Source organism: Mesoplodon mirus (genome assembly GCF_964341445.2).
Source record: "Mesoplodon mirus genome assembly, chromosome: 4".
In the NCBI taxonomy this organism is placed as follows: Eukaryota; Metazoa; Chordata; class Mammalia; order Artiodactyla; family Ziphiidae; genus Mesoplodon; species Mesoplodon mirus.
This window is the reverse complement of record NC_138979.1, coordinates 152,361,361-152,385,751: the sequence shown is the minus strand read 5'-3', so window position 1 is coordinate 152,385,751 and position 24,391 is coordinate 152,361,361. Positions and strand designations below refer to the sequence as shown.

At 36.7% G+C, this 24,391-nt stretch overlaps 1 protein-coding gene across 2 annotated transcripts in view; it reads right to left on the bottom strand.

The window, feature by feature from the left end:
* FUT8 (fucosyltransferase 8) overlaps positions 1 to 24,391 on the bottom strand; it is a 335,016-nt gene that overhangs the window by 256,271 nt on the left and 54,354 nt on the right. The window contains exons 2-3 of one of the 2 annotated variants that reach the window (XM_082620187.1): positions 17,049 to 17,089; positions 13,795 to 13,892 (exon numbers count right to left, since the gene is read on the bottom strand). The exons of the other annotated variant lie outside the window; for it this stretch is intronic. The gene's annotated coding sequence lies outside the window, so the exon portion shown is untranslated. The remainder of the gene's footprint in view (positions 1 to 13,794; positions 13,893 to 17,048; positions 17,090 to 24,391) is intronic. 2 annotated transcript variants of the gene reach the window in all.

Genomic DNA, 24,391 nt, shown 5'->3' with positions numbered 1-24,391 from the left:
ACTTTCGCCTCCTCAAGACTTTAATTAATATCTTATCCATGTGGTTGTCTCGAGCACTCAACAGAGTACCTGAATTACAATAAAAGTTCAATTAACAATTGTCCCATTTAAAAAACATTCAATTATCTAATGTATAATTTACAATGAAAATTAACTAATTAATTAACTAATGGTGGCTGAGAAGTTGCTGAAGATTGTGCATAAAGAATTAGGTGGGTTCAGAATCATCAGACTCAGTAGAAGTTTCTATAAATTTCTGTTAGTACTGACTTGCCATTCAAATGACTAGACTCAATTCAACTCTAAACACAAAGTGACAGGACAGAGGAAAAGTCAGAAGACTACAGAGAAATCCAATAAGGAATCCTGACAAAGATGTCAAATTAAACCCACAAACATGAGGTAAGAAAAAATCCAATTTGTAAGTACAACGTAAAATATTAAATTATTTGACTAAAGACAATTTACAACCTAAGGGTGAGAGTCTAGAATACCAAGTTTGACATAACTAAGAGATCATTTTTATCACCTAGTTACAAATTTTCAATTTTTTCGACTAGAACTGTATGAATCACTTTGGCAGTATAAGCCCTAAAGCATTGTTTTCTAATCACATGAGAAAAAAAATCCATTTTTCAAGATCCAGTAAAAGTTAATTAGCCCTGTGGGAGAGAACATGAAATACATAAAATACTCCTTGAAAGAAAGACAGAGAAACTAAAAGAAAGAGAGACTGAGACCTCCGAAAATCCAGGCAAGGAAACAGCACAGAGAAAAGCTAAACCAAAAGACATGGAAAAGGTAGGGCTTCCCTGATGGTGCAGCGGTGAAGAATCTGCCTGCCAATGCAGGGGATGTGGGTTCGAGCCCTGCTCTGGGAAGACCCCACATGCCGCAGAGCAACTAAGCCTGTGCGTCACAACTACTGAGCCTGCGCTCTGGAGCCCGAGTGCCACCAACTACTGAAGCCCAAGCACCTAGAGCCCCTGCTGTGCAACAAGAGAAGCCACCCAGTGAGAAGTCCCGGCACCGCAAGGAAGAGTAGCCCCTGCTCGCCACTTAGCCCGTGTGCAGCAACAAGGACCCAACGCAGCCAAAAATAAAAAATAAATAAATAAATTTACTAAAAAAAAAAAAAAAAAAAAAAGACATGGAAAAGCTAAATGCACACACAGTTCATCACAGTGATAGGTCTGATCAACCTAATAATACCTTTCTCAATGAAAAAATATTACTATTAAAAACACAATGATGCAGAATGAGAAAACGCACTACTAATTGCAAAAAGAAAAGCACAGATTTAAAAATAAATTATGATCACAACTATGTAAAATAATCTATACAAAAAAGGACTAGAAAGCACATACACCCACATGGTAACTATAGTCATGTAACACTGGTGGAATTAAGGGTGATTCTCTTATTTTAAGAAGAAGTTGTCTAAATTTTCTGTAACACAGTAATTTTTTAATATGAATGTTTTGCAAAAGAAAATAAAGAAAACTACACTTTATGTATAATTTAGACCAATTTCTCTTTTTATGCCTCAATTTCTACCAAGATATCTAATACTCGTGATGTGCATTAAATTTTTTACCACATCACAGAAAATTTAAGGATTAACATTACCCTATTCTACTCATAAAAATAATTAGTGAGCAATGTACTAATTAAATTAAGACACCCAGTCTAAACAGGTCATCCAATTAATTGGTTCCATAAATACAAAGTATCAGCACAAGGTTTTAATAACCACTCTTAGCATCATCAGTATATTTATCAGAGTGCAAATTAGTGTAATTTGACATGACCCTATTCCCAAACAGGCTGTAAAAATCTGGCATTTTTTGTAAGGTATACACATATAAAAATGAAACTTTGACTATCAACATAGGAAACAAAGGTGGCTGTTGCCCCCAAATACACTTGCCAACAGAATAACAGTAAATGGACTAAGAACGAGTAATCTCACCAATAACGGAAGTCAGTCCTAGTATCAACTTCCCTCTGGAAAAGTTCTTTACTCGTTCTTGCAAATTACAATGTATGACCTCAAAATGTACAAACCTGATGCCAGAAGGAAATCACATTCCAAATGAGTAATACTGCCAAATCAGACAAAGGGTTTTGTACCAAGTCTTTACCATTACGAAACTGTGGAAAATATTCAAAACTAATCTTCAATCAGGTCCAGCATGTAAAGAACTTGGAATTCATCAACCTTGTCCTTACAACAATAAAAAAGCTGAAAAGAAAAAAAGAAAATCAACCACTCTTCTTAAATCTGTCAGGGAATTAAAGCCAGAGGGTAAACCTCTACCCTGAAAACTAGAGAGAGAGACAGGTAGATACAGAGAATAGCAGTGTGCAAGAAGCAAAAGCCCAGGAAGATAAACCCTCAAATGGAGCCAGTATTAGTAAGAACACTTTAAACAGTAAATGATGAATTGCTGGAGACTCAGTGTAAACTAGCCTGTGAGGGGACTCAGTCTTTGAAAGGTCCCAACAGTTTCTTGAGTTTTACCTCCAGAAGCCCTACCACGTTTTCAACTGTGATAATCTGAGAAAAATCTCTTTGTTTCCAGCAGGGGGAGGGGAAAGGTAATCATTTTAAAATATACTCAGAGCTCTCTGTTCTTCTTAAAAAGGACTGCCTGAAAAAAAACCCAAAAAAACCTATTTTAACAGAGCCTAACACACCAGGACTTTACAGTGTCTAGCCAACCTGGGATAAAGGAAGTACCTAATTGCAGCTCCCTCTACCCTTCAAACAGGGGAAGAGACACCCAAATCAGGCTTAAAAAACTGAGACCTAATCACAGTACTACAGAACTCCCACCATCTTACCTCCACATCAATACAACTCCTGTACAATAACAGAGGATTACAGGTAAAGGAACTTCAAGTTTGAGACCCTATTTAAGGATTCTCTACATAACCCAAAGACAACACAGCAAACCAAAACAAGAACACTACAAGAAATATTAGCTTCTGACACCACAGCTACAGCAAACAGGAAATGCAGCCTAATTCCTAGTCAGATAAACATAAAACCTCACACTAAAATCCTACTTACCTCCTCTTTTTTATCTAATATATCATGTCTGGATATCAACAAAAAAATTACAAAGCACTGTAAAGGCAAAAAACACAACCTGAAGAAACAAAGCATGCCTCAAAACCAGACTCATATACAGCAGAGGTTTTAGAATTATCACTGGGTTAAAAATAGCTATGGTAAATATGCGAAGGGCTCTAATGGAAAAAGTGAACAACATGTAAGAACAAATGGGTAATACAAGCAGAGATATGGAAACTCTAAGAAAAGATCAAAAGGAAATGTTACAAATCAACAACACTATAACAGAAAAAGAATGTCTTTGGTAATATGACACCAAACCAGATGCAGGAAGCTCAGTGTACATCAAGCAGAATAAATACTAAAATACTTACACCCAGGCATATCATAATGAAACTACAGAAGAATAGATGAGAAAATCTGAAAAGAATCAAGAAAAAAAGAGAGAAGGAAAAATAAACCTACCTAGAGAGGAGCAAAATAAGAATTACATTGAACTTCTCTTCAGAAACCATGCAAGCAAAATGAGTAGAGTGAAATACTGAGTGTTAAAAGAAAAAAACACCAACCTAGAATTCTGTATCCAGCAAAATTATCCTTCAAATGTGAAAAAGAAATACTTTCTCTGACAAACAAAAATTGAGAGAACTGAAAACCTACTGACCTGCCTTGCAAGAAATGTTAAAAGAAGTTCTTCAGACAGAAAGAAAATTACATAGGTCAGAAACATGGATTACATAAAGAAATGACGAGCATAAGAGAAGGAATACATAAAGGTAAAATTAAATCTCTTATTTTTCTTACTCTTAATCTAACAGACAATGTGTTCAAAGCAATATATTTTGTGATCACAGCTTATAGATAAATTAAATGAATGACAGAAATGCTATAAGGCATGTGAGAGACGAATTGGGAATATTCTGTTATAAGGTACTTGTAGTATCCATGAAGCAGTGTAGTGTTATTTGAAAATGAACTTGGATTAGCTATAAATGTATAATTGCAAACTCTGAGCAACCACTAAAACAAAAGTTTTTTAAGAAATATAATGATATACTAAGATAGGATAGAAAATGGAACAATATAAAATGCTCAATTAAAATGAGAGAAAGCAGACACAGAGTGGAAGAGCAAAATAAAGAAAAAATAAACCAAAAACCCAAGAACAAGGAATAGTAAACAGTTAAAAATATGGTAAATATTAATTCAAGTATATCAATAATTACTTTAAATGTCAGTGATCTAAATATACCAATTAACGTGAAGCAAAAGATAAGTCCCAACTATAGGTTGTCTGCAAGAAACCCACTTATAAAGGCATAGATATATTAAAGGAAAAGGGATGAAGTAAGATACACTATGCTAACACTAATCAAAAGGAAACTAGAGTAGCTATATTAATTTCAGAAAGAGCTGACTTCAAAGCAAGGAAAATTTCCAGCAATAAGGAGAAACAGTATATAATGATAGAGGGTCATTTCTCCAAGAAGATATAACTATCCTTATACACATGCAGCTAACAACAGAACAAAATACTTGAGGTAAAAACTAGTAGAACTGCAAAAAGAAATATATAAATTTACTATTATATCTGGAGATTTCAATACCCCTCTATGAGTAACTAACAGAACCAATAGGCCGAAAATCAGTAAAATATCATAGAACTGAATAGCACCATCAATCAACTGGATCTAATTGACATCTATAGACTACTTCATCCAACAACAGCAGAATACACATTCTTCTCAAGGTCAAAGGGAACATTCACCAAGAAAGACTACATTCTGGACCAGGAAACACACTTAACAAATTTAAAATAACACATTATATGAACTATGCTCTCAGACCACAATAAAATTAAACTAGAAAATAATAACAGAAGATAACCAGAAAATCCCCAAGTATTTGGAGAGTAACAACATACACAAATAATACATGAGTCAAACAAAGTGCTGAGGAATTTTTTTTTAATTTTTAACTAAATAAAAATGAAAATAAAGCATCAAAATTTGTGGGATACAGCAAATGCCATACTACATTTTCTGTCTGAGAGAGAAACTTATATAACACTGGATGCATATATTTAAACAGAAGAAAGCTAAAGTCAATCACTCAAGTTTCTGCATTAGGAAACTAGAAAAAGAACAAATTAAGTTCAATATAAGCAGCAGAAAAGAAATAATAAAAATCAGAGAAGAAATCGATGAAATTGGAAACAGGTAAACGGTACAGAAACTCAACAAAACTAAAAGCTGATTCTTTGAAAAGATCAACAAAATGAATAAACCCCTAGCCAAGCTTCCCAAGGAGAAAAGGAAAAAAGAAGCAAATTACTAATATCAGATATGAAAGAGGGGCCATCACTAGCAATCCTACAAACATTAAAATGATAATAAAGAAATATTATGAATAGCTCTATGCCCACAAATTTGCTAACTTAGAAGAAATGGACCAATTCGTTGAAAGACACAATCTACCAAAGCACACACAAGGAGAAATAGATCATCTGAATAGGCCTGTATTGATCAAAGAAACCGAATAAACAATCATCTTCCAATAGAATACTCTAAATCAATTATATTTCAAGAAAAAATAAAGAAAAGAAAAAAAAGGAAAAAATGTGTTCAACATGGTTTTTCCTTCCTTCCTTCCTTTTCTTCTATGGAGCTGCAGGAGTAGCTGGGGAGGAGGTGAAGGGATTCCTCTAGGTTCTCAAGCATCTATAAATCAAAAAAATAAACACTACATAGAAAGTGAAGACTGTGAACCATAAAAGAAATCAAGTATATCCATACCCTACCATCATGCTCACTTCAGAAAAGGTTATTTCATTTTCTGAACTCAGCTGATACAGTGCAGCAACAACACATTCTTCTAACTTTAAATGAATTAACTGACCTGAAGCATGTCTCCCTTCTAAATACAATATTCAAACTAAAAAATAAAATATGTAAGTCAGAGAGATAGGCTAATTCCATGTTTACCTAATATCTTCATTAATGATCTTCACCCAAGTAAACAAAGCATAAATTAAGTCAGAATAAATTCACAAGTCAGAATCTGTCAGATCAGCACTTAAAGCATTCTATTTCTTTTTTCAATTATTTCACTCCAACAAAATGAATACCAATATGGTATATAGCAGACACTCAACAATTACAGAACTTTAGAACCTGAGATCTAGAAAGGCCCTCAGAGATCCATTCCTCTTCTCTTCTTCCAGACCTCCCATTTTACCCATTGAGAAACTAACAGCTGGAAAAGACAGTAACTTTCCCAAGCTAGTTAACAGCAGGACAGAAACTAGAACCAAGGCACCTTGATTTCCATATTGGTATTCTTCTCACTACACGTCATGCTGTTGTCAAGAACTCTGATGAGCCTGAGATTCCTACATGCAAGCTAAGCAATCGGCCATGACAGTTTCATGGATACTGAGAACCAAAACGATCTAGCCACACGCAGATGAAACACTGAGGATCGAAACCATATACTCCTTGTACAGCATTGAATACTGTCCCCCCAAAATTTATAAACACTGGAACATGTGAATTTGACCGTGTTTGGACATAGGGTGTTTGCAGATGTAGTCAAGGTAACATGAGGTCCTACTGGATTAGGGTGGGCCCTAATCCAGTGACTGGCATCCTTATAAAAAGAGGGAAATTTGGACACAGATATAGAGTGAAGATCACCATGTAAAGATGGAGGCAGAGATTACAGTTATGCTGCCACAAGCCAAGAAACACCAAGGCCTGCTTAAAAATACCAGAAGCTAAAAGAGAGAGGAAAGAATTCTTCCCCTAGAGGCTATTATTTTAAGCCATCAATTGTGTGGTACTTTGTTATAGCATCCCTAGGAAACTAATACACCTACACACAAACACATCTTTCTGTGTACATTAGCCTGACTTTACTAGTCCAATGCCTTCATTAGCATACTCTACTATTCCAGGAGATTCTTGCAGGGACATAACTTGATTGTTCATTACAGAAGCTTCAGGAAAGACGCATCAACTCTTCAACAGAAAGCATCAACAGTTTTTAAAATCCTTGCATTGCTGTTTTGACCAATTCTACTGTAAATTGTTATATCATGATACTTCTTCAATCTTAATCAAGCCCGATCACCACCACTGCAAACTCAAATTAAATCAAACTTCAAATTCTAAAATTTTTACCTTGACTTTGCCCCTCTAAGGCACTACCAAAGTTCTGTCAAGGTGGTGTTCTCCTTTACTGCAGTAAGCAATAAACTCAGCTTTGTTTTATCAATAGGTTGTGTTAGTGATATTTGGTGAGCCAGCATCAGATAATCCTGGCAGAAAATATGACACTCCTGGGTCATAGATAAAGAAAAGTTTACTACTCAAAACAATAGCAGTAGCCAGTGTATCATCTTTTGCATTGGTTCCCAAAGCTCTAATCCCTAAAGGGCAATACAAGGAGAGGCAGGTGATGCCTGCACACACAGTGAGTTACATTACAGGAGAAGAAAGCTGAAGCTTATGAAACACCAATATTTTAAAGGAGTTGCAAGCAAATGTACCCCACCTACTCCCCAGAGGGATTATCTTGACTATCCTGGACAGCAAGGAAATCTGCCCTCTGTCCTTATGGTAATACAATTTCTATCTTCCCAGGCTGTTTGCTATGCAAATTTCCTTGAGAAGATTGCCCTCAACAAAAGCTGCCAATGCCTCTGCTCAGAAGATGTGCTGAAGCACAAGAGACTCATGGCGAATCATCTCCCAGTAGGTGTCTCCTCTGTCCTAAGGGGCTAAAGACACTAACGAAGTTAGTGTAATACAATGAGTAGAAAATGTTCCAGGAAGAAAAAAAATTAGAGCAAAGAGGTATACTTCCTGTATAACTTAAAACCACTTTGAGTCTCTTAAACATGGCTTTAACTCTCTTAACATGGCTTTACATCAAATATCCAAAAGTAAATAATTATATGTTTGATTCCTATTTTTATTTTAAATTATTCCATTTCTAAAACAGTATATTGAACAAGTTTTTTTTGCTAATTTTCTAGGCTCAGTAGTGCTCATGAAAAAAAAGAAAACTGTTTGGCATTTCTGAACTTCACCAATTATACCTGTAAATATGATTATTAAATGAAATCCTCCAGAGCCGAATATAATTCACATTTTAGGGTCCTTAGATTTTAAACAAGAAATCTAAGGTCCATATCTATCTAAAGTTTGTAAAAATGTTGGTCTTATTTAAATATTATACATTTTAAATTAAGCCAAATAAAAATTTTTGAGGCTGCTGAAAAATAAAAAATAATTTCTTAGATTTTTCTAGCTATATATTCAATATTAGCATATTTTTTGCATCTGTTTGAAAATTAAGATCATATCTCATACCACTTCAATAGTAACCTGTTTTAACTTAAAATCAATTGAAAAAGAAATTAAAAGTGAGTTTTGTAAATCAACAATTTTAAATTGAGCAATTTAACTTTATTCCAACCCTAAGATCAAGCAATGATCCCATGAGGAAGAGAGGCAGGATGATGAGTAAAATGAGCACTACATAACATGTCTCCAGCTATCTGTGTGACTAAAAGCATATCACCTCACCTCTCTGGGTCTCCATTTTCCTATTTACAAAAAAACAACAGGCATTAGACTAAATGTTCAAGGTCAATTTTGCTTAAGAGTTCTATAAGGAGTACAGCTTTCACAGTTCTGATTCTATTTTCTCATGATTTCAGAAAACTGACTTCCTACTTCTTGCCCTGACAATCTTGAAGAATCCATGGATGAAATGTACTATAGTGAACTCAAAGTAGCCCACTAATGGGTGGGACTAAGTCATTCATTCAGCAAGTAATAATACTTGCTGTAGGAATATTTACTCAGAAAGCACCAAAATCTAAAATGATCCTTGCCATCAAGAAGTTCAATCTTCTACTTGAGAACTCAGAAGTAAGTATGTACATTAAATTCTAATAAACTTCAGGAAACATATGATATTTGTCTTAAAAATTTATGCCATGCTCTTTGGCAAATGGAATCTGTATTGCCAGATGCTAGTTATTCATCCCTTTTCTAATATTTGACCTTCAGTAATATTTTTGATGTTGTATTATAAAAGTTATGCCAATTGACTTTTCACGCCCAACCTTTGTCCTCTTTACATATATTTTTAAAATAGGAGAATTCTTATAAATACTTGTCTTTTCTAAACAGGTGACTCTCGGAGCTACCTATATTGTGAGGGTTAACTATATAAAAACCTGTAGATTTCTGATCTAACTGTATACTCAAGAAAGCTACCTGATTTTTCAATAATCAGGAAACACCATAAGTTTCAATACACCTCCTGTCTAATAATTTTGCACCACCTCTCCTTTACTCAAAATGAACATAAATTTTAGGTATCTTCCCCTACCCACAAGATGTGTTAAATTTTTTCTAGTTTACTTTTAATGACATTTTAAAAAAGAAATGCAACCCCAACCCAAAAAGGCAACAAATCATCTTGGTCTCTTAATAACAACAACAAAAAGTAACATTCTTTTAATAAGGAATATATAATCAGGGCTTCCCTGGTGGCGCAGTGGTTAAGAATCCGCCTGCCAATGCAGGGAACATGGGTTCAAGCCCTGGTCTGGGAAGATCCCAAATGCCACGGAGCAACTAAGCCTGTGTGCCACAACTACTGAAGGCCGCGTGCTCTAGGGACCACGTGCTGCAACTACTGGGCCCACGTGCCGCAACCACTGAGCCCACGTGCCACAACTACTGAAGCCCACATGCCTAGAGCCCGTGCTCTGCAACAAGAAAAGCCACCTCAATAAGAAGCCTGCACACGGCAATGAAAAGTAGCCCCCACTCGCCACAACTAGAGAAAGCCCATGCACAGCAATGAAGACCCAATGCACCCAAAAATAAATAAAATTAAATTAAAAAAAATATTTTAAAAAAAGAATATATAATCACATTTTTATTTTAAAATTTATGGCTCCATAGTAAACAGTGGAACTTATTCCTGAATTGTAAGGAGAGTATAACATACAAAAATTAATGTATTGTGTTGGCCAAAAAGTTCATTCGAGTTTAAGTAAAAATAAAAGAAACATTTTTCATTTTCACCAAGAACTTTATTGAAAAACATATTCATTAACCAAGAGAACTCTTTGGCCAACCCAATAATATGCCACATCAACAAAATAAATGAAAAACTCATATGATCATCTTGATGCATAAAACGCTTTTGACAAAATACAATATCCTTTCATGATAAAAACACTCAACTAAATAGGAATAGAAGGAAACTACCTTAACATAATAAAAGCCATGTATGAAAAACCCACAGCAAACATACTCAATGGTCAAAGACTGAAAGCTCTTCCTCTAAGATCAGGAACAAGGTAAGGATGCCCACTTTCACCACTTCTATTCGACATAGTACTGAAAGCTCTAGCCAAAGCAATTAGGTAAAAAATAAAAAAGAATAAAAGGCATTCAAACTGAAAAGGACAAAGCAAAATTATCTCTGTTTGCAGATAATGTGATCTTATACATAGAATACCCTAAAGACTCCACAAAAAACAGCTGTTAGAACTGATAAATGAATTCAGCAAAGTAGAAGGATACAAAGTCGAAGACAAAACTCAGGTGCATTTCTATACACAATGAACAATCTGAAAAGGAAATTACAAAAATAATTCTATTTACAGTAGCATAAAAAAGAATAAAATACTTAGGAAATAACTTAACCGAGGAGGGAGAGATTTGTACAATGAAAACTACAAAATATTGCTGAAAGAAATTAAAGAAGACATAAATAAATGGAAACACATCTATGGTCATATACTGAAAGACTTAATATTGCTAAAATGTCAATACTACCCAAAGCAATCTACAGATTCAATGCAATGCTTATATCGAAATCCCAGTGACTTTTGTACAAGTAGAGAAAAACCTATCCTAAAATTCACATGGAATCTCAAGGGACCCTGAATAGCCAAGACAATCTTGAAAAAGAACGGAAAAACTGGAGGATTCACACTTCTTGATTTCCATATTTTACTACAAAGCTATAGAAAACAAAATAGTGTGGCAATGGCATAAAGACAGAAACAGAGAGCTTAGAAGTAAACTCTCATACATATGGTCAAATGATTTTTGATAAGGGTGTTAAGACCATTCAATGAGAAAAAAGAACAGCCTTTTGAACAAATGATGCTGGGAAAACTGGATATCCACATACCTAATATCATATAAAAAATTAACTCAAAATGGATAAGTATCTAAATGTAAGACCTAAAATAATAAAACTCTTAGAAGAAACAAAGGGCAAAAGCATCATGACATTGAATTTATTAATAATTTTTTGGATGGGGGACACCAAAGACATACATAAAAAAAGTGAAAAACAAGACAAATTTGATTTCATGAAAATTAAAAATTTGGGGCATCATAAGATACTACCCACAGAGTAAAAAGGCAACCCACAGAATAGAAGAAAATACTTGCAAGTCATATATCTGATAAGTGATTATTATCCAGAATATGTAAGAACTCCTAAAAATCAACACAACAGCAACAAAAACAACAAAAAACCAGCACAACTCAAAATTGGAAAAAGGACTTGAAAAGACATTTCTCCAAAGAAGATATATAAATTACCAATATGAAATGCCATGAAAAGATGCTCAATGTCACCAATCATTAGGGAAATGCAAATGAAAACTATAGTGTGATACCACCTATTAAGATGGCTACTTTGGGCTTCCCTGGTGGCGCAGTGGTTGAGAGTCCGCCTGCCGATGCAGGGGACACGGGTTCGTGCCCCGGTCTGGGAAGATCCCACATGCCACGGAGCGGCTGGGCCCGTGAGCCATGGCCGCTGAGCCTGCGCATCTGGAGCCTGTGCTCCGCAATGGGAGAGGCCACAGCAGTGAGAGGCCCGCGTACCGCAAAAAAAAAAAAAAAAAGATGGCTACTTTAAAAAATAAATAAATAATAGAGAGATAAACAAATAAATAAACAAACAGAAAATAATAAGCATTGGCAAGGATGTGGAGAAGTTGGAACCCGTGTATTACTAGTAGAAATGTAAAATGGTACAGCTCCTATGGAAAACAGTATGGTGGTTTCTCAAAAAATTAAAAACAGAATTGTATGATGCAGCAATTTCACTTCTGAGTATATACTCAAAAAGAAATGAAAGCAGGGTCTTGAAAAGATCTTTGTACACTCATGTTCATAGCCACATTATTCACAGTAGCTACAACATGGAAGCAACCCAGCTATCCATCAGCTGATGAGTGGATAAAAAAATGTGGTATATACATACAATGAAATATCATTTAACCTTAAAAAGGAAGGAAATTCTGCAATATGCTACAAACGGGTGAATCTTGAGCACATTTTGCTAAGTGAAATAAGTCAGTCACAAAAAGACAAATACTATATAATTCCACTCATATAAGTACTTAGAGTAGTCAAAACAATAAAGTATCATGGTGGTTGCCAGGGGTAGGGGGGAGCAGATAATGGAGTTACTGTTTAATGGGTATAGAGTTTCAGTTTTACAAGATGAAAAGTCATGGGGATGGATGGTGGTGATGGCTGTACAACAATGTGAATGTATTTAACACCACTGAACTGTACATTTAAAAATGGTTAAGAAGGTACATTTTACATGCATTTTATCAAAAAAAAAAAGAAAAGAAAAAATAGTATGACTGCAATAATCACCAAAAACTAGAAACTCCCCAATGTCCATCAAACGGTGAATGGTTAAACTAACAGCAGTACATCCCATACAATAGAACACTACTCAGCAATAAAAAAGAATGAATACACACAACATGGGTGAATCCAAATGCATTATGCTAAGTGAAAGAAGCCAGATTTTAAAAGCTACCCACTAAATGATTTCATTTAAATGATATACTGGAAAAAGCAAACAACAAGGACAAAAAACAGATCTGTGATTGCTAGGGATTGAGGTGGAGAGAGAGGTTGACTAAAAAAAGGCAACGTGAGTGAATTTAAAAGATTATGGTAAAGAATATACATTTGTCAAAACTCACAGACTGAACAAAAAAACAAATAAATAAAAATTTGGGTGTATAAATGAAATACGAACAAGAACGAAACTTTTTTTTTTTTTTTTTTTTTTTGCGGTATGCGGGCCTCTCACTGTTGTGGCCTCTCCCGTTGCGGAGCACAGGCTCCAGACACGCAGGCTCAGCAGCCATGGATCACGGGCCTAGCCGCTCCGCGGCATGTGGGATCTTCCCGGACCGGGGCACGAACCCGTGTCCCCTGCATCGGCAGGCGGACTCTCAACCACTGCACCACCAGGGAAGCCCAAGAATGAAACTTTTAAAAGCTACTAAAAATTTCAAAAAATTTTAAGATGAGGTGTTTATTTCAGCATCAAACATGCCACACAACGATGCCAAAAGTACAGTGTACCATATTCAGCCACAGCTTGTTTTATCTGGCCCTTACTTTAAAGTAAAAAACTATCAAATAGGAAATAAAATATTTTTCCATTTTATACACTGCAGATTGTACATAGTAGGTAGCATAGTAGGTACATAATTCAATAGAGTTTAGATTGACTTGGCCCTTCTACTTCACTGGTACATACATATGTAGCTTTAAATACAAAATTATCCATATCTCAAATTATGAACATATAATTGGAACAGAGAAGTACTGTCCACAAAATCTACTAACCTGAATTTGATCAGCTAATCAATGAAGGCAATAGAGCCCTTTATTGTGAATGGAAACACCGTCAGGGTCATGGGTGCTCTCTTAGCAAAAGCAGCAACCTAGAACAAATAAACAAACAAACTATATATATATATATATGAACTTCAGCCCCACTCAAACTTCAGTTACCATTATTATACTTTTTTTTAAAGTCCCTTTTTTCCCCTTATGTAGCCAGACATAACATGTAAAAATTTTACATATTCACTTATTCTGAAAGCTGTGCCTTTCAAATCCCAATAAGGAACAGGTTTTCATTTTGCAAATTATATTCAAACACAGTAACACTCAGTGTCTTAATTTGCTTCATAGTTCATCTTAAAATAAGTCAGCACCTATAAAACTTGCCTTGTGAACACAATGTTCTTTAATTTTGTCTACTTAATATACAGGTCAATCAGAAACATCTCTCTTTTCGGACCAATGCTCAAAATCTTCTACATTCACACACCTCAATTAGCTCTACAACCTAATTTTTGACTATATTCTATACGAACTTCCATTCAAGCCGATTTAATTTGCTTGCTTTCCGCAGAACAATTTTGTCATTCTCAGCTGTCACCCTGTAACACACCATTCCTTCCTTTTAGAAGATGGACTTTTTCTCCCTTATCCTCTTTGTCAATCAATGGACATCCATCAACTTTCTCAAAATCCAGCCCCCATTCCTCCCACAGAGATGATATAATCATTCTGTACTCCATCAATCTCTGCAAGAATATTTTGCTGCCTTTTATATGTCATCTCATGTAGTATTCTGATTAGCAACACTATCTCCTACTTCTGTTGTCACTGCTTTTCCATCATCTAGTACCATGTTTGACATACAGAAAGTAATCACTATGACCAACAAGTGAAATGGTCTTAATGAACGTTCACACATCACATATTCACTGAGTATGTACATGTGTGCAACTCACCAAGTAGAAAAACTCAAAAATAACATAAAAACACAATACACTCTATAGAAACGTGTTTCTGCCAGTTAATTTACTGTTGTTACAACATGAGATTATTCTCAGGTTGACATTATTATTAATTGTGAGAAGCAGTCTTTCTCCAATGACATCAAAGCCTACTGAAACCAATTTCTGGAGATTAGAAGTAATATAGAAGTATCATCACCAGCTCCATCTCCTCAAAAGTAATCCAACTATTTTCGTTTTAAATTCCAAGAGTCAAAAATTAATCCTGAGACAGAAGAGTCTATAAAAACATTTAATAAGCAATTCCAAACCAAAAATAAGCACATTTGTATATTGCCTTACTATTTGGGAGGGTGCCTGCCAGACATTGGTGGGGGACCCCAATGCCCAAGGAGATGGGAAGAACCCCCAAGCGAACCAGTAGGACCTGGGGGCACTGAGGGGGGAGGAGAAATGGAGGCCGACAGGACCAGCGCCCCTGAGGGGTGGGTGACATGGGGGAAGGGTTCCCATGCCTGGAGGGACCCTTGGGGGCTCCAATCAGGGGGGAGCAGGCCCAGCGTTTCCCCTTCCCAAACAGCTGGGAAAGTCTGCCCGGCTCTGAGGGTCCTATACCATCAGAGGTCCTCTCCCGGCCGGGTTGGTCCTGGGGGCGAAGGAGGGAGAGAACAGGAGAGGCAGGTGGGAGGGCCCCTCCAGGACCAGAGGAGCAGAGGAAAGGAGCGGAGGGCGTTTGCCCCACCCACTCAGGCTCAGGGAGCCTGCTGAGCAGTCCCCCACCTTCCAAAGCAACCTCCAGGAAGCGTGGGCCCTGGGGGCATAGGAGGGAGGGCAGGAAGATCAGGAGAGGCAGCTGGGAGTGGGCCTCCAGGACCAGAGAAGCAGGAGAGGAGTGGAGGGCGTTTGCCAGGAAGCCTGCTAAGGTGGGGTCACCCACCCTCTGAGACCAGAGGTGTGAGGCACGCCTGAGCCTCTTCTATTCTGTTGAGCCTAAGCCCCACCCCCCCACACCCCCCAGGGCCTTTTCCAGCCCTGTGGGCCCTTAGCATTGGCCCCGCCCACTGCCCAAACCTCACCCCTGCTTAGGCCCCACCCTCCCCGGCCAAGGCCTTTCCAATGTTTTTATTTCTCCTCCTCTTTTTTACTACTGTGGTTCTGTTTTACTTTCCAATTATTGTTTCATCTATATTTTTATTTTTATTTTTTTCTAACATACCTGTTAGTTCCCTAGTCTAATTTTATTGTTTATATTGTTATTGTTCTCCCCCTTTTTTTTTTTTTTTTGCCACCCCAGTTGGCTTGCAGGATCTTGGTTCACGAGCCGGGGATTGGGCCGAAACTCCTGCAGTAGGAGCTCAAAGTCCGAACCACTGGACTAACAGACAACCTCAGACCCCAGGGAATATTCATCAAAATGAGGTCTCCAGGCTTCCCTGGTGGCGCAGTGGTTGGGAGTCCGCCTGCCGATGCGGGGAACACGGGTTCGTGCCCCGGTCCAGGAGGATCCCACGTGCCGCGGAGCGGCTGGGCCCGTGAGCCATAGCCGCTGAGCCTGCGCGTCCGGAGCCTGTGCTCCGCAACGGGAGAGGCCACATCAGTGAGAGGCCCGCGTACCGCAAAAAAAAAAAAAAAAAAAATGAGGTCTCCGAGAGGTCCTCATCTCAGCACCAAGGCCCAGCTCTACCCAACAGCCTAGAAACTCCAGTGTTGCAAGCCTCAAGCCAAACAACCAGTAAGACAGGAACACAATCCCACTCATAAAAAAAAAAGGAAAAAAAAATGAGACACCAAAATAGTATGTCACAGATGAAGGAGCAAGGTAAAAACCTACAAGAACAAATAAATGAAGAGGAAATAGGCAATCTACCTGAAAAAGAATTCAGAGTAATGATAGTAAAGATGATCCAGAATCTCAGAAATAGAATGGAGGCACAGATTGAGAAAATACAAGAAATGTTTAAAAGAGATCTAGAAGAACTAAAGAAAAACAAACATAGATGAACAACACAATAACTGAAATGAAGGGATCAATAACAGAATAACTGAGGCAGAACAACAAATAAGTGAGCTGGAAGACAAAATGGTGGAAATAACTGCCAAGGAGCAGAATAAAAAAAAGAAGGATGAAAAGAATTGAAGACAACTTCGGAGACCTCTACGACAATTCTAAACACACCAACGTTCGAATTATAGGGGTCTTAGAAGAAGAAGAGAAAAAGAAAGCGTCTGAGAAAATATTTGAAGAGATTATAGTGGAAAACTTCCTTAACATGGAAAGGAAATACTCACCCAAGTCCAGGAAGCACAGAGAGCCCCATACAGGATAAACCCTAGAAGAAACACACCAAGACACATATTAATCAAACTAACAAAAATTAAATTCAAAGAAAAAATATTAAAAGCAGCAAAGAAAAAATAAAAAACAACATACAAAGGAATCCCCATAAGGTTACCAGCTGATTTTTCAGCAGAAACTCTGTAGGCCAGGAGGGAGTGAGAGAATACAGTTAAAGTGATGAAGAGAAAAACCTACAACCAAGATTACTCTACCCAGCAAGGATCTCATTCAGATTCCACTGAGAAACAAAAAGCATTTCAGAAAAGCAAAAGCTAAGAGAATTCAGCACCACCAAACCAGCTCTACAACAAATGCTAAAGGAACTTCTCTAAGTGGGAAACACAAGAGAAGAAAAGGACCTATAAAAACAAACCCAAAACAATTGAGAAATCGTAATAGGAACATACATATGGATAATTACCTTAAATGTGAATGGATTAAATGTGCCAACCAAAAGACACAGACTGGTTGAATGGATACAAAAACAAGACCTGTATATATGTTGTCTACAAGAGACCCACTTCAGACATAGGGACACATACAGAGTGAAAGTGAAGGGATGGAAAAAGATATTCCATGCAAATGGAAATCAAAAGAAAACTGGAGTAGCAATACTCATATCAGATAAAATAGACTTTAAAATAAAGAATGTTACAAGAGACAAGGAAAGACACTACATAATGATCAAGGGATCAATCCAAGAGGAATATATAACAATTATAAATATATATGCACCCAACATAGGAGTACCTCAATACATAAGGCAAATGCTAACAGCCATAAAAGAGGAAATCGACAGTAACACAATAATAGTGGGGGACTTTAAACACTTCATTTAAACCAATGGACAGATCATCCAGAAAGAAAATTAATAACGAAACGCAAGCTTTAAATGACACAACAGACGAGATAGATTTAATTGATGTTTATAGGACATTGCATCCGAAAACAGAAGATTACACTTTCTTCTCAAGTGCACACAGAACATTCTCCAGGATAGACCACATCTTCGGTCACAAATCAAGCCTTGATAAAGTTAAGAAAACTGAAATCATATCAAGCATCTTTTCGGACTAAAGTGTGAGATTGGAAATTATTTGCAGTAAAAGAACATGAAAAACACAAACACATGGAGGCTAAACAATATGCTACTAAATAACCAAGAGATCACTGAAGAAATCAAAGAGGAAATCAAAAAATACCTAAAGCCAAATGACAACAAAAATACGATGATCCAAAACCTATCTGATGCAGCAAAAGCAGTTCTAAGAGGGAAGTTTATAGCATTCAATCTCACCTCAAGAAACAAGAAAAACCTCACATAAACAATCTAACCCTACACCTAAAGCAAGTAGAGAAAGCACAAAAAAAACCCAAAGTCAGTAGAAGAAAAGAAATCATAAATATCAAAGCAGAAATAAATGAAATAGAAACGAAGAAAACAATAGCAAAGATCAATAAAACTAAAAGCTAATTCTTTGAGAAGACAAACAAAATTGATAAACCCTTAGCCAGACTCATCAAGAAAATAAGCGAGAGGATACAAATCAATAAAATTAGAAATGCAAAAGGAGAAATCACACCTGACACCACAGAAATACAAAGGATTATAAGAGACTAGTACAACTATATGCCAATAAAATGGACAACCACAAAGAAATGGACAAATTCTTGGAAAGGTACAGTTTTCCAAGACTGAACCAGAAAGAATTAGAAAATATAAACAGACCTATCACAAGTAATGAAATTGAAACTGTAATTAAAAATCTTCCAACAAACAAAAGTCCAGGACCAAATGGCTTCACAGGCAAATTCTACCAAACATTTAGAGAAGAGCTAACACCTATCCTTCATCAAACTCTTCCAAAAAAGTGCAGAGGGAGGAACACTCCAAAATTTGTTCTACGAAGCCACCATCACCCTGATACCAAAACCAGAAAAAGATATCACAAAAAAATTATAGACCAATATCACTGATGCAAAAATCCTCAACAAAATACTAGCAAATACAATCCAACAACATATTAAAAGGAACATACACCATGATCAAGTGTGATTTATCTCAGGAATGCAAGGATTCTTCAATATATGCCAATCACAATGTGAAATACCACATTAACAAATTTGTGAAATACCACATTAACAAATTAAGGAATAAAAACAATATGATCATCTCAATAGATGTAGAAAAAGTTTTTGACAAAATTCAACACCCATTTATGATAAAAACTCTCTAGAAAATGGGCATAGAGGGAACCTACCTCAACATAATACAGGCCATATATGACAAACTCACAGCCAACATCGCTCTCAATGGTGAAAAACTGAAAGCATTTCCTCTAAGATCAGGAACAAGACAAGGATTCCACTCTCGCCACTCTTATTCAACATAGTTTTGGAAGTCCTAGCCACGGCAATCAGAAGAAAAAGAAATAAAAGGAGTACAAGTTGGAAAAGAAGAAGTAAAACTGTCACTGTTGGCACATAACATGATACAACACATAGAAAATCCTAAAGATGCCACCAGAAAACTACTAGAACTAATCAACGAATTTGGTAAATTGCAGGATACAAAATTACTGCACAGAAATCTCTGGCATTCCTATACACTACCAACAAAAAATCAGAAAGAGAAATTAAGGAAACAATACCATTTACCATCACAACAAAAAGAATAAAATACCTAGGAATAAACCTACCTAAGGAGGCGAAAGACTTGTACTCAGAATAAAACAATGATGAAAGAAATCAAAGATGACATAAACAGATGGAGAAATATACCAGGTTCTTGGATTGGAAGAATCAATATTGTGAAAATGATACTACCCAAAGCAATCTACAGGTTCAATGCAATCCCTATCAAACTACCAATGGCATTCTTCACAAAACTAGAACAAAAAATTTTACAATTCATATGGAAACACAGAAGACCCCAAATAGCCAAAGCATTCTTGAGAAAGAAAAACGGAGCTGGAGGAATCAGATTCCCTGACTTCAGACTATACTACAAAGCTACAGTCATCAAGACAGTATGGCACAAAAACAGAAATATATATCAATGGAACAGGATAGAAAGCACAGAGATAAACCCACGCACATGTGGTCACCTAATTTACGACAAAGGAGGCAAGAACATACAATAGAGAAAAAACTGTCTCTTCAGTAAGTGGTGCTGGGAAAACTAGACAGCTACATGTAAAAGGATGAAATTAGAACACTCCCTAACATCATACACAAAAATAAACTCAAAATGGATTAAAGACCTAAATGTAAAACCAGACGCTATAAAACTCTTAGAGGAAAACATAAGAAAAACACTCTTTGACCTAAACCACAGTGAGATCTTTTTTGACCCACCTCCTAGAGTAATGGAAATAAAAACAAAATTAAACAAACGGGACCTAATGAAACTTAAAAGCTTTTGCACAGCAAAGGATATCACAAACAAGACAAAAAGACAACCCTCAGAATGGGAGAATATGTTTGCAAATGAAGAAATGGACAAAGGATTAATCTCCAAAATATACAAACAGCTCATGGAGCTCAATATCAAAAAAACAAGCAACTCAATTTAAAAAATGGGTGGAAGACCTAAATAGACATTTCACCAAAGAAGACAATACAGATGGCCAAGAGGCACATGAAAAGATGCCCAACATCACAAATTATTACAGAAATGTAAATCAAAACTACAATGAGGTATCACCTCACACCTGTCAGATGGCCATTATCAAAATATCTAGAAACAATAAATGGTGGAAAGGGTGTGGTGAAAAAGGAACCCTCCTGCACTGTTGGTGGGAATGTAAATTGATACAACCACTATGGAAAACAGCAGGGAGGTTCCTTAAAAAACTAAACATAGAACTACCATATAACCCAGCAATCCCACTACTGGGCATATACCCTGAGAAAACCATAATTCAAAAAGAGACATGTACCACAATGTTCACTGCGGCCCTATTTACAATAGCCAGGACACAGAAGTAACCTAGGTGTCCACTGACAGATGAATGGATAAAGATGTGGCACATATATACAATGGAATATTACTCAGCCATAAAAAGAAACGAAATTGAGTTATCTGTAGTGAGGTGGATGGACCTAGAGTCTGTCATACAGAGTGAAGTAAGTCAGAAAGAGAAAAACAAATACCATATGCTAATACATATATATGGAATCTAAAAAAAAAAAAATGGTACTGATGAACCTAGTGGCAGGGCAGGAATAAAGACGTAAACATAGAGAATGGACTTGAAGACATGGGGGGAGGGGGAAGCTGGGGCGAAGTGAGAGTAGCATCGACATATATACATTACTGAATGTAAAATTTAGTTAGTGGGAAGCAGCATCATAGCACAGGGAGATGAGCTTGGTCCTTTGCGATGACCTAGAGAGGTGGGATGGGGGAGGCTCAATAGGGAGGGGATATGGGGATATATGTACACATATGGCTGATTCACTTCACTGTACAATAGAAACTAACACAGTATTGTGAAACAATTATACTCCAATAAAGATCTACTTAAAAAACTGTTATTCTGAGACAGAACAGCCTATAAAAACATTTAATAAATAATTGCAAACCAAAAATAAGGACATTTGTATATTGCCTTATTATTTACAATCTCATCTGATAGCTCTCATTGAAAAGGACAAACCACTGCCAAGTCAACTACTCCCAGGGCCCATAAACAGACAATTCCTAAATAGCCATTAACTATAAAATCAGTTAAGGCTCATTGCGATTCCTTCCTAAAATTTCACCCTAAAGTCTTTACCAACCTCCCACAATAATCCAGTATTATGGGATTTATGCTTCTAGCCATTATGGAGTAACTGGTACCGCATTTCTCTTCAAACAGTAAACAACTGAAAAACTAGACAAAATATAGGACGCAACAGTCTCCAGACAATGGAAAACAATTAGTATAGATCTGCATTCTCTGAGAGAGGGAAACAAGCTAGATAAGCCTACATGCACCTTGACTTTCTGCTAAGAGACATGTTATAGACACTAATGCAGGCAGGGAGATTCAAAGCAGAGCACAGCAGTGTCACTAACGTGAAAAGACAAAGATCAGAGTTCAGAAGGTATAGGTGGCAGGAATTATTGGAATAATGTACCAGAGAGGAGGCAGTAATGCAGAAAAAAGCTCCACACATCTTCTCTTGAGTCTTTGACTTAATACTAATTTGCACATATTTGGGGGAAATTCCATAATGCAAGAGGAAAAAAAAATCTGCTGAGGAGCTTAAAAAATGAACAATTCAAGGTTCATACAGAGCTAGGGAAATTTGAGTTGCAACTAACCAGAGGAGAGAGACCTTGTATACTCTGGACAATAAGTAGAGACCTCAGCAGGGCTAAATTAGTCCCAAAATAAAGATTAATCTATAATGATACCAGCAGAGCTTAAAAACGAACCCTGAAGGAACAACCTGATCTTCAACTTAACATCTGTAACCAGATGGTTAGCTAAATGGAAAACCTCGTAATTCACAGGGCATCAGGTAAAGTATTCATAAAGGTTCTGACTCAGGAATACAGCAAAATTACATTAAATGGTCCCAGTAAGGAATACCTTAAAGGATTAAATACTTCCCAAGTAACTTAAATACATTCCAGAAAAAACGTCAAGAATATTTACAGGAATACAAAAATATCCAGCACCCAACAAGGTAAAATTTACAATGTCTTCTTTTCCATGCCTGACAAGCATTAACTAATTTGCCAAGCAGGTTGTGGCGGAGGGGAGGGGTGGGGAGGCAAGAAAATAGAGCCAAATGAGGAGAAATATCAATCAAAACCAACCCAGAAATGACAGTTTTTATAGAACTAGGAAACTAGGATTTAAAGTTATTATAAATGTATTCCATATGCTCTAGAAGCTAGAGAAAAGATTGAGTGTAATTTAAGTTAAAACATAGAAAAAGGACCCAAATCGAACATCTAGAAATGAAAACTACAATGTTAGAGATGCTCTGCCTGACACTCAGTGAATTATATTTTCCACCCTGTCTGATGGATTCAGGCTCTATTCCTGACATTGTGTGAGCTCTGTATTGTTCCCTCAATTCCTTTTGGGTGGTTCTTCCTTGACCTCAAGCAGTTTCCTCACAGGTCTGTACTGATCAGTACTCAACTGAATTCTTGGAAGGGACTTCTGCAGATGTGCAAAATTCTCTTGCAGCTCTCTCCTCTCTGGTACTCTGCTCTCTGAACTCTAGCTGCCTTGGCTCCTTAGGCTCCCAGCACCATCTCCTCATTTCAGGGAGATCTCTAGGCTCCTCTGGGGTTCTACTGCCCTAGCCCATGCCTAGAAACACTCTCCAGGCTAGAGCAAGCATAGGTCTCATCTAATCTGTTTCCTGTCTCTCAGGGATCGATGTCTTTTGTTGCCTGATGGCAAATGCCTTCAGAACTGTTGTTTCATGTTTTTTGTCTAGTTGGCTGTTTCAAGTAAAAAGATACCAATCTGTTAGTCCAACTTGGCTGGAAGCACTATCTTAATTATTTTAAAGGGAGACCATGAGTTAAACCAACTTTGTGATAGCACTGAAAGCTGAAATTTTCCGAAAATTAGATGTATTCGGTTAACAACACTCACATGTTAATAAGTTATCCTGAACCATATGTGGTAGAAAAGCACAGTAACCATGAAAGTGAAATAGGCAATACCAGCTGAGTGTAAAGAATAAATGGCATTCAGTAATCAGAAATAAAAAGTCAACACAAGGAAAAACTAATTTTAGGAAAGATTTCTCTGAAAGAAAGAAATGTACATGGGAATACATAACCAAGGATGCAGCATATGATTTCATATATGCTCAAATCAAATGTATGGAGAAAATTATTCATTTAAGAGGAAATGCTATATTTGCTTATCAGTGGCATTGGAATTCAGGTCAAATGTTACAAGATCTGCTGTAAACTAATCAAAGGTGAAGATACTAAAGGAAGAGAAGCAAAACAAATAAGTCTTCAGGAGAAATACAGTAGAACCAAATGAACATCTTACTCTCCCCATGACAGGTAAAGGAAAATATAAAGAAAGAAAAATCCTTTAGAAGACGTTTAAAGAAAGAACTGTAAAAAAAAAAGGTTAGGAATTAAAGGTTTTATTTTCAATCTCTGCTGTTGAACAGAGTCAGTCATTTTTATCCATATAGAAGGAAAAAGACTGTGAGCTAAACTGAACATACTCTGAGTAGGAAAAGAAAAAACAGCACATGGCCCGTTGATTCTTATCGTCAAAGAAACACAACTGTCCTGTTCTAAAAAAGGAAACTA